Below are 15954 nucleotides of genomic sequence, written 5' to 3' on the forward strand. Positions count from 1 at the left end.
CTTAGTTGTCCCGGCTGTGTGTTTCCTCCTTAGTTGTCCCGGCTGTGGGTCTCCTCCTTAGTTGTCCCGGCTGGGGGTCTCCTCCTTAGTTGTCCCGGCTGTGTGTTTCCTCCTTAGTTGTCCCGGCTGTGGGTCTCCTCCTTAGTTGTCCCGGCTGTGGGTCTCCTCCTTAGTTGTCCCGGCTGGGGGTCTCCTCCTTAGTTGTCCCGGCTGGGGGTCTCCTCCTTAGTTGTCCCGGCTGTGTTTCCTCCTTAGTTGTCCCGGCTGGGGGTTTCCTCCTTAGTTGTCCTGGCTGGGGGTTTCCTCCTTAGTTGTCCCGACTGTGTGTCTCCTCCTTAGTTGTCCCGACTGTGGGTCTCCTCCTTAGTTGTCCCGGCTGTGTGTTTCCTCCTTAGTTGTCCCGGCTGGGGGTCTCCTCCTTAGTTGTCCTTTCTGGGGGTCTCCTCCTTAGTTGTCCTGGCTGGGGGTCTCCTCCTTAGTTGTCCCGGCTGTGTGTTTCCTCCTTAGTTGTCCCGGCTGTGTGTCTCCTCCTTAGTTGTCCCGGCTGTGGGTTTCCTCCTTAGTTGTCCCGGCTGTGGGTTTCCTCCTTAGTTGTCCTTTCTGGGGGTCTCCTCCTTAGTTGTCCTTTCTGGGGGTCTCCTCCTTAGTTGTGCCGGCTCTGTGTTTCCCCCTTACTGGTTGGGTAAGAGGATCAGCAGCTGGGGTAATTGTCATGATTGTACCTGAAAAGACATCAGTGCCACCCTCTGTGGTGAAGATCCGACCTCTGCGCCAAAAACTGCGCTTTTGGCATTAGGTCCGTGCCTGGTTTTGTTCTGTTCTTTGCTTATGTCTTCTATGATCCGGTCCATGTTTTCTCAGTTCTCCCTGCACTTTCCTTGCTGTGGTCTCTCACTAATTGTCTCTGCTGTGTTCTGAGTGACAGGTCTCTTCTCCTCTGTGTTAAGGTTAAATTTAGATGTTGACCTCTCTCTATGGAGAGAAGCCAAAAACCCAGGTAAAGGATGGTTTTTAAATTATATCTAGAGTTGGAATCCTGCAGTATTACCAGCTCGTTACTTATACGTCACTGACACAGATAAGACAATGTATCATGATTATAAGCCTGGAGAAATGGCCCAAGTTTTATTATGGTCATCACATTTTATAGACAGATAAAATATAGGGTGGTAACAAATGCTAATAAGACATAGATGAGGCGGTGCTAGTGATTTAGATATTCAGTCATGCGCAATGGCATCTATATTAGTATTCATTATTATTATTCAAAAAGGTCAAAAAGGGTAGAACAATACATTCTGTGCAATGATACTTTTTCATGAATCCAAGAGCACAATGTATTTGTTTTCCATAAATTGTTTATAGATAAGAGTCTCTGGGTCCTTGGGGATTGTGTCTATAAATGATAACTTTCCAGGAGCTGTTCTCAGTGACGTGCTTCCAGCATTCCTCTTCTTTATCCAGAACATCTCTCTGTCACCCTCTGATCACGCTCTCATCACGCTCTGATCATCTCCAGTCTCTTCAGAGGGCAATATATATAGGTGTAGTCATATAGGTACGGTGCAGGTAGGTAAAATCACATCGCTGGCCTTATCATTCCCCCATTTGACATCCGTGGAGCATGGATATGGGTCATCACTGGTGGTTGGGTCGTAGCCGGAGGTTTTAAGGACTCTACCCTCAGTCGCAGGTTGATCAAGGGACCACAGGTGAGAACATCCTCCAAGTACTAGTACAGCATCCAACCTCCAGAAATGTCCAGGCGGCACAGATTCAAGAGAACCGATAAGAGAAAGAAAGCATAGTAACGTAAGTCTCTTATATGAGGGTGAAGCTTCTTCCTGTTTGTCGAGGTTTTATACGAGAGAAAATACACATGAACACTTTTACTGAAAAACAGATCAGTATTATGCATAAGACCACTTGGAAGAGACCCTGAAGGACTCCCATTAGTTTATGGGCATCACCATAGGATAGACAAAAATAGTACCATACGTTTTATTGAAAGTTATAGATGGCGGAACAAACTTACAGCAGATGTGATAGGTAGATCTGCAATAACCGAAAGAAAATACTAAACAATGGGTGAGTCTGTATAGTATACATCAATATACAGCTTAGTTACAACAAGACAAATAAAAGCTTATTATCAATACTCAAACAATCATATATATATGACAAATACCTCTCCGGATTTTATCAAAATAACCAAACCTTATTGTCTCATCACTCCTGTCCCTAAGATTTGTCCCTAATCTTGACTACAGATGTAGCCCCCTTCTCTAGGTCCCTTTACCGTAGGACTGCTTTAAAGGTAAGACAATCCTCCGTCCCGAACCTAACTAGTCTCCTGTCACTCCTACGTCTCCCTGTGACACTGAGTGATCAGACAATAAGTTCTTCACTGTATATAACAGACGTGGCTCTATCACAAGGACTCTACCACTTAGGCATCATGTGGGTATTGGAAAGTCACAACAACTAACTTTAAAAAGTTTCTGAAAATAAAAAGTTTAGATGTGAGCAAATCTCATCTCATGGCAAAAGCAAACTGAAAAGTTGATTGACACATAAATCAAAAACAGCATAACAGGTAAATGCAATAACATCTCCACAATGTGACCTACTATGTAACCACTAGATTCACTTATAATAACCAGATAGTGAATTCACACTCGTCAGTACCGGATTCTCAAAATTTCCACTTCTTTTTAGTCTTTTTACTTCATTTTGTACCTAGAAAACGTCTTTATGATTAGATCACACAGGACTAATGACTGGTCGCATGGTCACATCTCTTCCTGTACATAATCATATAGTATAATACATACACCAATAATATGAAGTAACTGGGCGCTTATTACCGATATAATATTTGGATCCTACTGAATTGTCTCTTGTCTGACTGAGATCATCACATATTACACATAAGATAACCACCATAGAAATAACAGCAAAGTGTAAACGATACATCACCTAAGGTTTCAAAGCCTTTTTATGAGAATAATATATCATATGATCCTTTTTGTAATAGTAGCATTGGTATGGATCCTTTATCCTTAAACCCATCTTCTGACTGACAGGCCTCTTTACAGACACTTGGACTCTTGGCCTCAGTTATATATAGGCCACTAGTATCACCTCAGACATTGGCTTTGTCGTCTCCCATAGTTTTGGCTTGACCTGTAAAGAAGACACCAATACAGACAAGGACATACCTATATAGGCCACCTGTAAGGACATACCTGTATATACCACCTGTAAGGACACACCTATATATACCACCTGTAAGGACACACCTATATATACCACCTGTAAGGACACACCTATATGGACCACCTGTGGCAGCTGGATGACGTCCACTTACATTCCCTGAAACAGGCAGGAAGATGACAGACTATGTAGACAGGCACTTTACTATGTTACTTACAGTAGGTTATGACAGGTGTAGATAATACAGCCGTACACAACCCTCTCTGCTATATTTGTTGACCCCTGGGCCGCCCAATGTGAGGATACTACATCACATTACACATGGCTTCCTTCTCCTGGTTTAGTCCAATAACTCACAGTGAGATACAAGGCAGGCGGCAAACACAGTTACTTACTTACTGTCTGCATGCCATCTTTACCCTGTACCTCCTGTCCATCCGCTGGTCTCACAGCTTGTCGCTGCTCGTCTCTGGAAAAGACTTAAAAACAAACAGATCCACATCTCCCCTCCACCTGTATACTATGTACGGTTACCTCAGGAAGAGACCGGACGCATCTCCCCTCCACCTGTATACTATGTACGGTTACCTCAGGGAGAGACCGGAAACATCTCCCCCTCCACCTGTATACTATGTACGGTTACCTCAGGAAGAGACCGGAAACATCTCCCCATCCACCTGTATACTATGTACGGTTACCTCAGGAAGAGACCGGAAACATCTCCCCATCCACCTGTATACTATGTACGGTTACCTCAGGAAGAGACCGGAAACATCTCCCACTCCACCTGTATACTATGTACGCTTACCTCAGGGAGAGACCGGAAACATCTCCCCATCCACCTGTACACTATGTACGGTTACCTCAGGAAGAGACTGGAAACATCTCCCCATCCACCTGTATACTATGTACGGTTACCTCAGGAAGAGACCGGAAACATCTCCCCCTCCACCTGTACACTATGTACGGTTACCTCAGGAAGAGACCGGAAACATCTCCCCATCCACCTGTATACTATGTACGGTTACCTCAGGAAGAGACCGGAAACATCTCCCCATCCACCTGTACACTATGTACGGTTACCTCAGGAAGAGACCGGAAACATCTCCCATCCACCTGTATACTATGTACGGTTACCTCAGGAAGAGACCGGAAACATCTCCCCATCCACCTGTACACTATGTACGGTTACCTCAGGAAGAGACCGGAAACATCTCCTCATCCACCTGTATACTATGTACGGTTACCTCAGGAAGAGACCGGAAACATCTCCCCATCCACCTGTATACTATGTACAGTTACCTCAGGAAGAGACCGGAAACATCTCCCCATCCACCTGTATACTATGTACGGTTACCTCAGGAAGAGACCGGAAACATCTCCCCATCCACCTGTACACTATGTACGGTTACCTCAGGAAGAGACCGGAAACATCTCCCCATCCCCCTGTATACTATGTACGGTTACCTCAGGAAGACACCGGAAACATCTCCCCATCCACCTATATACTATGTACGGTTACCTCAGGAAGAGACCGGAAACATCTCCCCATCCCCCAGTATACTATGTACGGTTACCTCAGGAAGGAAGAGACCGGAAACATCTCCCCATCCACCTGTACACTATGTACTGTTACCTCAGGAAGAGACCGGAAACATCTCCCCATCCCCCTGTATACTATGTACGGTTACCTCAGGAAGAGACCGGAAACATCTCCCCCTCCACCTGTATACTATGTACGGTTACCTCAGGAAGAGAGCGGAAACATCTCCCCATCCACCTGTATACTATGTACGGTTACCTCAGGAAGAGACCGGAAACATCTCCCCATCCACCTGTACACTATGTACAGTTACCTCAGGAAGAGACCGGAAACATCTCCCCATCCACCTGTACACTATGTACGCTTACCTCAGGAAGAGACCGGAAACATCTCCCCATCCACCTGTATACTATGTACGGTTACCTCAGGAAGAGACCGGAAACATCTCCCCATCCACCTGTACACTATGTACGGTTACCTCAGGAAGAGACCGGAAACATCTCCCCATCCACCTGTACACTATGTACGGTTACCTCAGGAAGAGACCGGAAACATCTCATATCCACCTGTATACTATGTACGATTACCTCAGGAAGAGACCGGAAACATCTCCCCATCCACCTGTACACTATGTACGGTTACCTCAGGAAGAGACCGGAAACATCTCCCCCTCCACCTGTACACTATGTACGGTTACCTCAGGAAGAGACCGGAAACATCTCCCCATCCACCTGTACACTATGTACGGTTACCTCAGGAAGAGACCGGAAACATCTCCCCCCCCCCCCCACCTGTATACTATGTACGGTTACCTCAGGAAGAGACCGGAAACATCTCCCCATCCACCTGTACACTATGTACGGTTACCTCAGGAAGAGACCGGAAACATCTCCCCATCCACCTGTATACTATGTACGGTTACCTCAGGAAGAGACCGGAAACATCTCCCCCTCCACCTGTACACTATGTACGGTTACCTCAGGAAGAGACCGGAAACATCTCCCCATCCCCCTGTATACTATGTACGGTTACCTCAGGAAGAGACTGGAAACATCTCCCCATCCACCTGTACACTATGTACGGTTACCTCAGGAAGAGACCGGAAACATCTCCCCATCCACCTGTACACTATGTACAGTTACCTCAGGAAGAGACCGGAAACATCTCCCCATCCACCTGTACACTATGTACGGTTACCTCAGGAAGAGACCGGAAACATCTCCCCCTCCACCTGTACACTATGTACGGTTACCTCAGGAAGGGACCGGAAACATCTCCCCATCCACCTGTATACTATGTACGGTTACCTCAGGAAGAGACCGGAAACATCTCCCCATCCACCTGTATACTATGTACGGTTACCTCAGGAAGAGACCGGAAACATCTCCCCATCCACCTGTATACTATGTACGGTTACCTCAGGAAGAGACCGGAAACATCTCCCCCTCCACCTGTATACTATGTACGGTTACCTCAGGAAGAGACCGGAAACATCTCCCCCTCCACCTGTACACTATGTACGGTTACCTCAGGAAGAGACCGGAAACATCTCCCCATCCACCTGTATACTATGTACGGTTACCTCAGGAAGAGACCGGAAACATCTCCCCTCCACCTGTATACTATGTACGGTTACCTCAGGAAGAGACCGGAAACATCTCCCCATCCACCTGTATACTATGTACGGTTACCTCAGGAAGAGACCGGAAACCTCTCCCTATCCCCCTGTACACTATGTACGGTTACCTCAGGAAGAGACCGGAAACATCTCCCCATCCACCTGTATACTATGTACGGTTACCTCAGGAAGAGACCGGAAACATCTCCCCATCCACCTGTATACTATGTACGGTTACCTCAGGAGGAGACCGGAAACATCTCCTCATCCACCTGTACACTATGTACGGTTACCTCAGGAAGAGACCGGAAACATCTCCCCCTCCACCTGTATACTATGTACGGTTACCTCAGGAAGAGACCGGAAACATCTCCCCATCCCCCTGTATACTATGTACGGTTACCTCAGGAAGAGACCGGAAACATCTCCCCATCCACCTGTACACTATGTACGGTTACCTCAGGAAGAGACCGGAAACATCTCCCCATCCACCTGTATACTATGTACGGTTACCTCAGGAAGAGACTGGAAACATCTCCCCATCCACCTGTACACTATGTACGGTTACCTCAGGAAGAGACCGGAAACATCTCCCCATCCACCTGTACACTATGTACGGTTACCTCAGGAAGAGACCGGAAACATCTCCCCATCCACCTGTATACTATGTACGGTTACCTCAGGAAGAGACCGGAAACATCTCCCCATTCCCCTGTATACTATGTACGGTTACCTCAGGAAGAGACCGGAAACATCTCCCCATCCACCTGTATACTATGTACGGTTACCTCAGGAAGAGACCGGAAACATCTCCCCATCCACCTGTATACTATGTACGGTTACCTCAGGAAGAGACCGGAAACATCTCCCCATCCACCTGTATACTATGTACGGTTACCTCAGGAAGAGACCGGAAACATCTCCCCATCCACCTGTACACTATGTACGCTTACCTCAGGAAGAGACCGGAAACATCTCCCCATCCACCTGTATACTATGTACGGTTACCTCAGGAAGAGACCGGAAACATCTCCCCATCCACCTGTATACTATGTACGGTTACCTCAGGAAGAGACCGGAAACATCTCCCCCTCCACCTGTACACTATGTACGGTTACCTCAGGAAGAGACCGGAAACATCTCCCCATCCCCCTGTATACTATGTACGGTTACCTCAGGAAGAGACCGGAAACCTCTCCCCATCCACCTGTACACTATGTACGGTTACCTCAGGAAGACACCGGAAACATCTCCCCATCCACCTGTATACTATGTACGGTTACCTCAGGAAGAGACTGGAAACATCTCCCCATCCACCTGTACACTATGTACGGTTACCTCAGGAAGAGACCGGAAACATCTCCCCATCCACCTGTACACTATGTACAGTTACCTCAGGAAGAGACCGGAAACATCTCCCCATCCACCTGTACACTATGTACGGTTACCTCAGTAAGAGACCGGAAACATCTCCCCATCCACCTGTATACTATGTACGGTTACCTCAGGAAGAGACCGGAAACATCTCCCCATCCACCTGTACACTATGTACGGTTACCTCAGGAAGAGACCGGAAACATCTCCCCATCCACCTGTACACTATGTACGGTTACCTCAGGAAGAGACCGGAAACATCTCCCCATCCCCCTGTATACTATGTACGGTTACCTCAGGAAGAGACCGGAAACATCTCCCCCTCCACCTGTATACTATGTACGGTTACCTCAGGAAGAGACCGGAAACATCTCCCCCTCCACCTGTATACTATGTACGGTTACCTCAGGAAGAGACCGGAAACATCTCCCCATCCACCTGTACACTATGTACGGTTACCTCAGGAAGAGACCGGAAACATCTCCCCATCCACCTGTATACTATGTACGGTTACCTCAGGGAGAGACCGGAAACATCTCCTCATCCACCTGTACACTATGTACGGTTACCTCAGGAAGAGACCGGAAACATCTCCCCCTCCACCTGTATACTATGTACGGTTACCTCAGGAAGAGACCGGAAACATCTCCCCATCCACCTGTACACTATGTACGGTTACCTCAGGAAGAGACCGGAAACATCTCCCCATCCACCTGTACACTATGTACGGTTACCTCAGGAAGAGACCGGAAACATCTCCCCATCCACCTGTATACTATGTACGGTTACCTCAGGGAGAGACCGGAAACATCTCCTCATCCACCTGTACACTATGTACGCTTACCTCAGGGAGAGACCGGAAACATCTCCCCATCCACCTGTACACTATGTACGGTTACCTCAGGAAGAGACCGGAAACATCTCCCCCCTCCACCTGTACACTATGTACGGTTACCTCAGGAAGAGACCGGAAACATCTCCCCATCCACCTGTACACTATGTACGCTTACCTCAGGAAGAGACCGGAAACATCTCCCCCTCCACCTGTACACTATGTACGCTTACCTCAGGAAGAGACCGGAAACATCTCCCCCTCCACCTGTATACTATGTACGGTTACCTCAGGAAGAGACCGGAAACATCTCCCCCTCCACCTGTACACTATGTACGGTTACCTCAGGAAGAGACCGGAAACATCTCCCCATCCCCCTGTATACTATGTACGGTTACCTCAGGAAGAGACCGGAAACATCTCCCCATCCACCTGTATACTATGTACGGTTACCTCAGGAAGAGACCGGAAACATCTCCCCATCCACCTGTATACTATGTACGGTTACCTCAGGAAGAGACCGGAAACATCTCCCCATCCACCTGTATACTATGTACGGTTACCTCAGGAAGAGACCGGAAACATCTCCCCATCCCCCTGTACACTATGTACGGTTACCTCAGGAAGAGACCGGAAACATCTCCCCATCCACCTGTATACTATGTACAGTTACCTCAGGAAGAGACCGGAAACATCTCCCCATCCACCTGTATACTATGTACGGTTACCTCAGGAAGAGACCGGAAACATCTCCCCATCCACCTGTACACTATGTACTGTTACCTCAGGAAGAGACCGGAAACATCTCCCCATCCCCCTGTATACTATGTACGGTTACCTCAGGAAGAGACCGGAAACATCTCCCCATCCACCTGTACACTATGTACGGTTACCTCAGGAAGAGACCGGAAACATCTCCCCCTCCACCTGTACACTATGTACGGTTACCTCAGGAAGAGACCGGAAACATCTCCCCATCCACCTGTACACTATGTACGGTTACCTCATGAAGAGACCGGAAACATCTCCCCCCCCCCACCTGTATACTATGTACGGTTACCTCAGGAAGAGACCGGAAACATCTCCCCATCCACCTGTACACTATGTACGGTTACCTCAGGAAGAGACCGGAAACATCTCCCCATCCACCTGTATACTATGTACGGTTACCTCAGGAAGAGACCGGAAACATCTCCCCCTCCACCTGTACACTATGTACGGTTACCTCAGGAAGAGACCGGAAACATCTCCCCATCCCCCTGTATACTATGTACGGTTACCTCAGGAAGAGACTGGAAACATCTCCCCATCCACCTGTACACTATGTACGGTTACCTCAGGAAGAGACCGGAAACATCTCCCCATCCACCTGTACACTATGTACAGTTACCTCAGGAAGAGACCGGAAACATCTCCCCATCCACCTGTACACTATGTACGGTTACCTCAGTAAGAGACCGGAAACATCTCCCCATCCACCTGTATACTATGTACGGTTACCTCAGGAAGGGACCGGAAACATCTCCCCATCCACCTGTATACTATGTACGGTTACCTCAGGAAGAGACCGGAAACATCTCCCCATCCACCTGTATACTATATACGGTTACCTCAGGAAGAGACCGGAAACATCTCCCCATCCACCTGTATACTATGTACGGTTACCTCAAGAAGAGACCGGAAACATCTCCCCCTCCACCTGTATACTATGTACGGTTACCTCAGGAAGAGACCGGAAACATCTCCCCCTCCACCTGTACACTATGTACGGTTACCTCAGGAAGAGACCGGAAACATCTCCCCATCCACCTGTATACTATGTACGGTTACCTCAGGAAGAGACCGGAAACATCTCCCTATCCCCCTGTATACTATGTACGGTTACCTCAGGAAGAGACCGGAAACATCTCCCCTCCACCTGTATACTATGTACGGTTACCTCAGGAAGAGACCGGAAACATCTCCCCATCCACCTGTACACTATGTACGGTTACCTCAGGAAGAGACCGGAAACATCTCCCCATCCACCTGTATACTATGTACGGTTACCTCAGGAAGAGACCGGAAACATCTCCCCATCCACCTGTATACTGTACGGTTACCTCAGGAAGAGACCGGAAACATCTCCCCCTCCACCTGTACACTATGTACGGTTACCTCAGGAAGAGACCAGAAACATCTCCCCATCCACCTGTATACTATGTACGGTTACCTCAGGAAGAGACTGGACACATCTCCCCCTCCACCTGTATACTATGTACGGTTACCTCAGGAAGAGACTGGAAACATCTCCCCATTCCCTTGTACGCTTTGTACGCGGTTACCTTGGGAAGAGCACAGAAACCACTGCATCACCAGCTTTATCCATCATCCATCACCCTTTTTGGCATCAGGGTTTGTCTGCGTGAACGTTGCGTCAGCCGCTCTATGGCAGCTTTTTGGTAAGCCCAGGGACCAAACAAATCTCTAATTTGCCAAGTAACCCATAATCGTGGGCTTCATATAGACCTCTGCACAGTTACCTTCAACCATCTTACATGTCTCAGTGATTGTCCTCACCTCCAGCTTATGGCAGGAGCGGTTTCTGCAGTGGAACGTCACGCTGCATGGCGGTCACCATATATCCTTGCGTCTTGTGTCATCCATCTTTGAAAAGTCTGAGATAATCTACAATGAAAACTTTTAAACTTTCATTAATATTTGGGCTTTCAATTACATTTTCATCTTTCACAATTTAAAATATCAAACACAATAAGTAACAAAAACATCCTTATTCAAAAATAAAAAATTTGTACGGTGTTTAAAAAAATTTAAAACATCAAAATTGGCTACTCCATCAAAATGGGCTGCTCCCATTTCCATTCACCTCTATCCCCTCCCCCATTTGAATCTACATCAATAGGCAACAGAGATGCTGGATTCAATGCACTTAGCACAAGATATATATATATTGGGGGGGCATAAGGAGTGCAGACTGGAGCCATGGACATGGGTTTGGTTTTTACTAGGGATAAAAGTACATATATATTCATGAGCTAAGTCTGCTATAATCATCACAAAACTGTTACTCCTAAAAATAAAAACATTAAAAAAATAATTAAACATTGTACACTCGTCCCATATTAACCTTCTTTTGATAAAAAAAATTAAATAAATCCACTGAAATGAATATTCCTTCAATACGCTGCTCTTATCAGTAAGCAGAACGCTCTGTACCTCACTTCTAACCTTGAGCAGTGAGCAGTAAAATCATAGATACAAGAGTTAAAACTTCTTGGAAGTTTTTATTTTATTTTTTTTCTAACATCCTTGAAGTTACAGAAGATATCAGCGCTGTGCTCTTATGCACCAGACTGTAACCTTGGACAGTGGCACACATACTTATAACTTAGTAGGAAAAAAAACAATTTGCGTAGAACTTATTAGGATAGATGTGTACACATATATACACATATATATAAAGACTTGTTAAATAAAGTTACATAGAAATATATATTACAGTAGTAAGTTACTACTCCTTAGAAGTATATATATTTTACTATAGTAAACTACTTCTTCTTTGAAATATCATACGTTGGGGACACACACTTAAAGAAAATCTGCTTACAATATATATTGGGATACATATATATACCTACAACATACTTTTTAAATACAAATGTGTAAGTTACAGTAATAAGTTACTACAGGCTCCTTATACCATTGGGTTCTTAATAAGTGCACAAAATTCTGCGTTTGATCTTTACCAATTATCACTTTTCTCTTGACATTCCTAATAAAACGTACTTTTTCTCTCTGACTCCTCCTACTGACACTTCCGTATAACAATCTTATACACTAACAGGTCTACTAGACCCGGCTCCTTCAAACAGTCTCATTGCTTTTCCCTCCAACAAACCTTTGTCTAACTTTCTTCACCATCAGGTAATAATATTCATTAATAAATGTGCAAAACAGTTGTCAGACTCTATCGGAGAGTCCTGTGCCCGCCCCCTCAGTGACACTAAGCAGTATGGGCGGAGGACAGAAATGCCAGGAGTTAAAATGGCCACCGGACTAGATAACCGGATATAAGGGTGTTGGCTTAGGGCATGGTTTTGAGACGTCACAATTATAATGGAGACGTGGATGATATGGGGAGTGGTTGGCTTTCAGTCGCCATCTTTGAGGGCTGATTACAGAAAAGTGGCGTACACAAATAAGCAAATGTTCCACGGTCGGGACAACAGAAAATGATCAACATTTTTTTAACACGTAACATACTTCTAAAGGGGAACACCAGCTTAGTAAGACTGGCTGAAATACAGTATAATGTAGGAGCGTACATTACATTACACAACAGCTCTGATTCTTTTTTTTTTTTCTAATGCTGCTTGCATGTGATCTGCAGCCCTCAGAGCTGGTTGATGGCCTTGTACAAAACATAACTAATAACACACATTATGTACTTTGTATGCTGCTTCACTATGCAGCATTAATTAACCTCTTCAGCTCTCTCAGTACTGTATCTAGCAATGAGCTGGACTGTTCTCCTCGTCTGAGTACGTGGCTTTGTACTCAGACACTTATATGGCACTGTACACTATTTGAGGTTAGGCTGCCCACCTCCACAAAGGCATTGGTCTTACTATCAGGTAAGGGGCACTTTAAATCAAAGTAACTACTTCAACAGCCGACCAAGGGGAAGATTCCTGCAGAACAGAGGGTCTATACGCCACCATTGGACGTAGGTTGGCTCCAGCAGGATCTGGGGTCTATACGCCACCATTGGGGGTAGGTTGGTTCCTGCAGAACAAAGGGTCTATACGCCACCATTGGAGGTAGGTTGGCTCCTGCAGAACATAGGGTCTATACGCCACCATTGGAGGTAGGTTGGTTCCTGCAGAACAAAGGGTCTATACGCCACCATTGGGGGTAGGTTGGTTCCTGCAGAACAAAGGGTCTATACGCCACCATTGGAGGTAGGTTGGCTCCTGCAGAACATAGGGTCTATACGCCACCATTGGAGGTAGGTTGGCTCCTGCAGAACATAGGGTCTATACGCCACCATTGGGGGTAGGTTGGTTCCTGCAGAACAAAGGGTCTATACGCCACCATTGGAGGTAGGTTGGCTCCTGCAGAACATAGTATCTATACGCCACCATTGGAGATAGGTTGGCTTTTTGCAGGATCTGGGGTTTGTATACAGATATAAACTGGGTACAATGATGTAACATAATGATGTGGCTTGGGTCGGCCACACACACTACAATATTCTGTCTTATCTAGATATTGTTGGTAACCGGCACATGTCCACCCAGCTGGACCTGTGCTTCCCACCCATTATCCTGAATGTTTTTCCTTCTGTCTGACCCTCTGGCTCTCATCTATCTACTCCACACCCTCTGGCTCTCATCTATCTACTCCACACCCTCCTCTCTTAGAACTCTAATCCTCGATTCCCCCTTAGGGATAGTACTTAGATTGACCCCTAAGGTTCCTGGAAATTCCAAGGACCCATTTGCCCTGCATGTTACATGTAGGTCTGGTTACCTACCCACAAGGCAAAAATAAGTGTGCACAGGAGTGTAAGGGGTTTCCCAGGTGTTGGTCAGAGAGCCAGAGGCTGGTGGGGCTAAGGCATGTACCTGCCTTCATATCAAACCTCCTAAAGATCTGTTCTAGATCTTGCACTGCATCTTCTCATGCCCATCGCTAACTATATCTTCCTTAGCTTCACATCAGCTTCACATAAACTTCTTGTGGAGACTGGGGATCCCTTCTTTTAGAGAATAACTGTCTCATCCTTGCTCAGCTAATCCCTAGGTAGCGTATTGGGGAACGAAACCTAAACCTTAGGTTTTAACAAGCACAGCTACTATAGGCCCAGCCGTCACAGTGACACACTATGGCGACGCACTACAGCAACCTACTGTCCCTCGTTGCTAATTCCTCCTAGGGGGCAAGGGGGTAAGTCACAGATCTTCTGACCTGCTCTCTACCACAGTACAAGCACAAATAATGGGATCAATACAAGTATTGTTCCCGCTGCTCGAGACAGATATCACTTATCAGGAACCCGTTCACTCCAAAAGTTATATGCCTACTGTCTGTGACCTCGCAGCTGTTCTCGATGCCATGCTGTATTACAAGGGTTAAGAATTAATCACAGCCTCCCCGTAAGGACGCAGAAGTGATCATGTTCGGCAATCCCTTTCCTTAATTCAGCATAAATACAGCAACAGCTTATCTCAATCACACAACAGTTTGCGACGGCAATGCAGCACTTTAACCTTGTCCTATCCTGGGTTACAGAGTTCTTTGTCTAACAATTAGACTCAGCTTTACAAACATATAGAGAACACAGGTGACGGGAATCTCATTAGATCCGTTCCCCTGAGGCACAGATAGTACGTAAGAAAGGGAAAGTCTTTCTTACCTGGCCAGTTATATCTGCGCGTCCGATGACGGATAAATCACCACATCCCGTCTGTCTGCGTTCTGGTTGCAAGAGGCTGAGTCCCTGTTCGGGCGCCAAATGTTAAGGTTAAATTTATATGTTGACCTCTCTCTATGGAGAGAAGCCAAAAACCCAGGTAAAGGATGGTTTTTAAATTATATCTAGAGCTGTAACCTGCAGTGTTCCCACTCGTTACTTATACGTCATGGACACAGATAAGACAATGTATCATGATTATAAGCCTGGAGAAAATGGCCCAAGTTTTATTATGGTCATCACATTTTATAGACAGATAAAATATAGGGTGGTAACAAATGCTAATAAGACATAGATGAGGCGGTGCTAGTGATTTAGATATTCAGTCATGCGCAATGGCATCTATATTAGTATTCATTATTATTATTCAAAAAGGTTAGAACAATACATTCTCTGCAATGATACTTTCTCATGAATCCAAGAGCACAATGTATTTGTTTTCCATAAATTGTTTATAGATAAGAGTCTCTGGGTCCTTGGGGATTGTGTCTACAAATGATAACTTTCCAGGAGTTGTTCTCAGTGACGTGCGTCCAGCATTCCTCTTCTTCATCCAGAACATCTCTCTGTCACCCTCTGATCACGCTCTCATCACGCTCTGATCATCTCCAGTCTCTTCAGAGGGCAATATATATAGGTGTAGTCATATAGGTACGGTGCAGGTAGGTAAAATCGTATCGCTGGCCTTATCATCTGGCTTTCTGTGATTCTCTTGTGTGTTTCTCCTGCTCTACCTATCAGCTTGGAGTCTGGGACTTCTGTTCCCTTATAGCTCGGTCTCTCCCTGCACTCTGGGCTCTGGATAGTTTTGTCCAGCTTGTCTGTCAGCTAGATCCAGCCTTTTTTGCCTGCAGTCTCTATCCCGTGTATTCTCCGTTTCCCTTTGCTTGTTTCTT

At 46.1% G+C, this 15954-nt stretch overlaps 1 protein-coding gene across 1 annotated transcript in view; it reads left to right on the forward strand.

Moving 5' to 3' along the window:
- SLC15A5 (solute carrier family 15 member 5) overlaps nucleotides 1-15954 on the forward strand; it is an 87119-nt gene that overhangs the window by 1796 nt on the left and 69369 nt on the right. The window lies entirely within an intron of this gene.

This window comes from Dendropsophus ebraccatus, chromosome 1 (genome assembly GCF_027789765.1).
Source record: "Dendropsophus ebraccatus isolate aDenEbr1 chromosome 1, aDenEbr1.pat, whole genome shotgun sequence".
NCBI classification, from domain to species: Eukaryota; Metazoa; Chordata; class Amphibia; order Anura; family Hylidae; genus Dendropsophus; species Dendropsophus ebraccatus.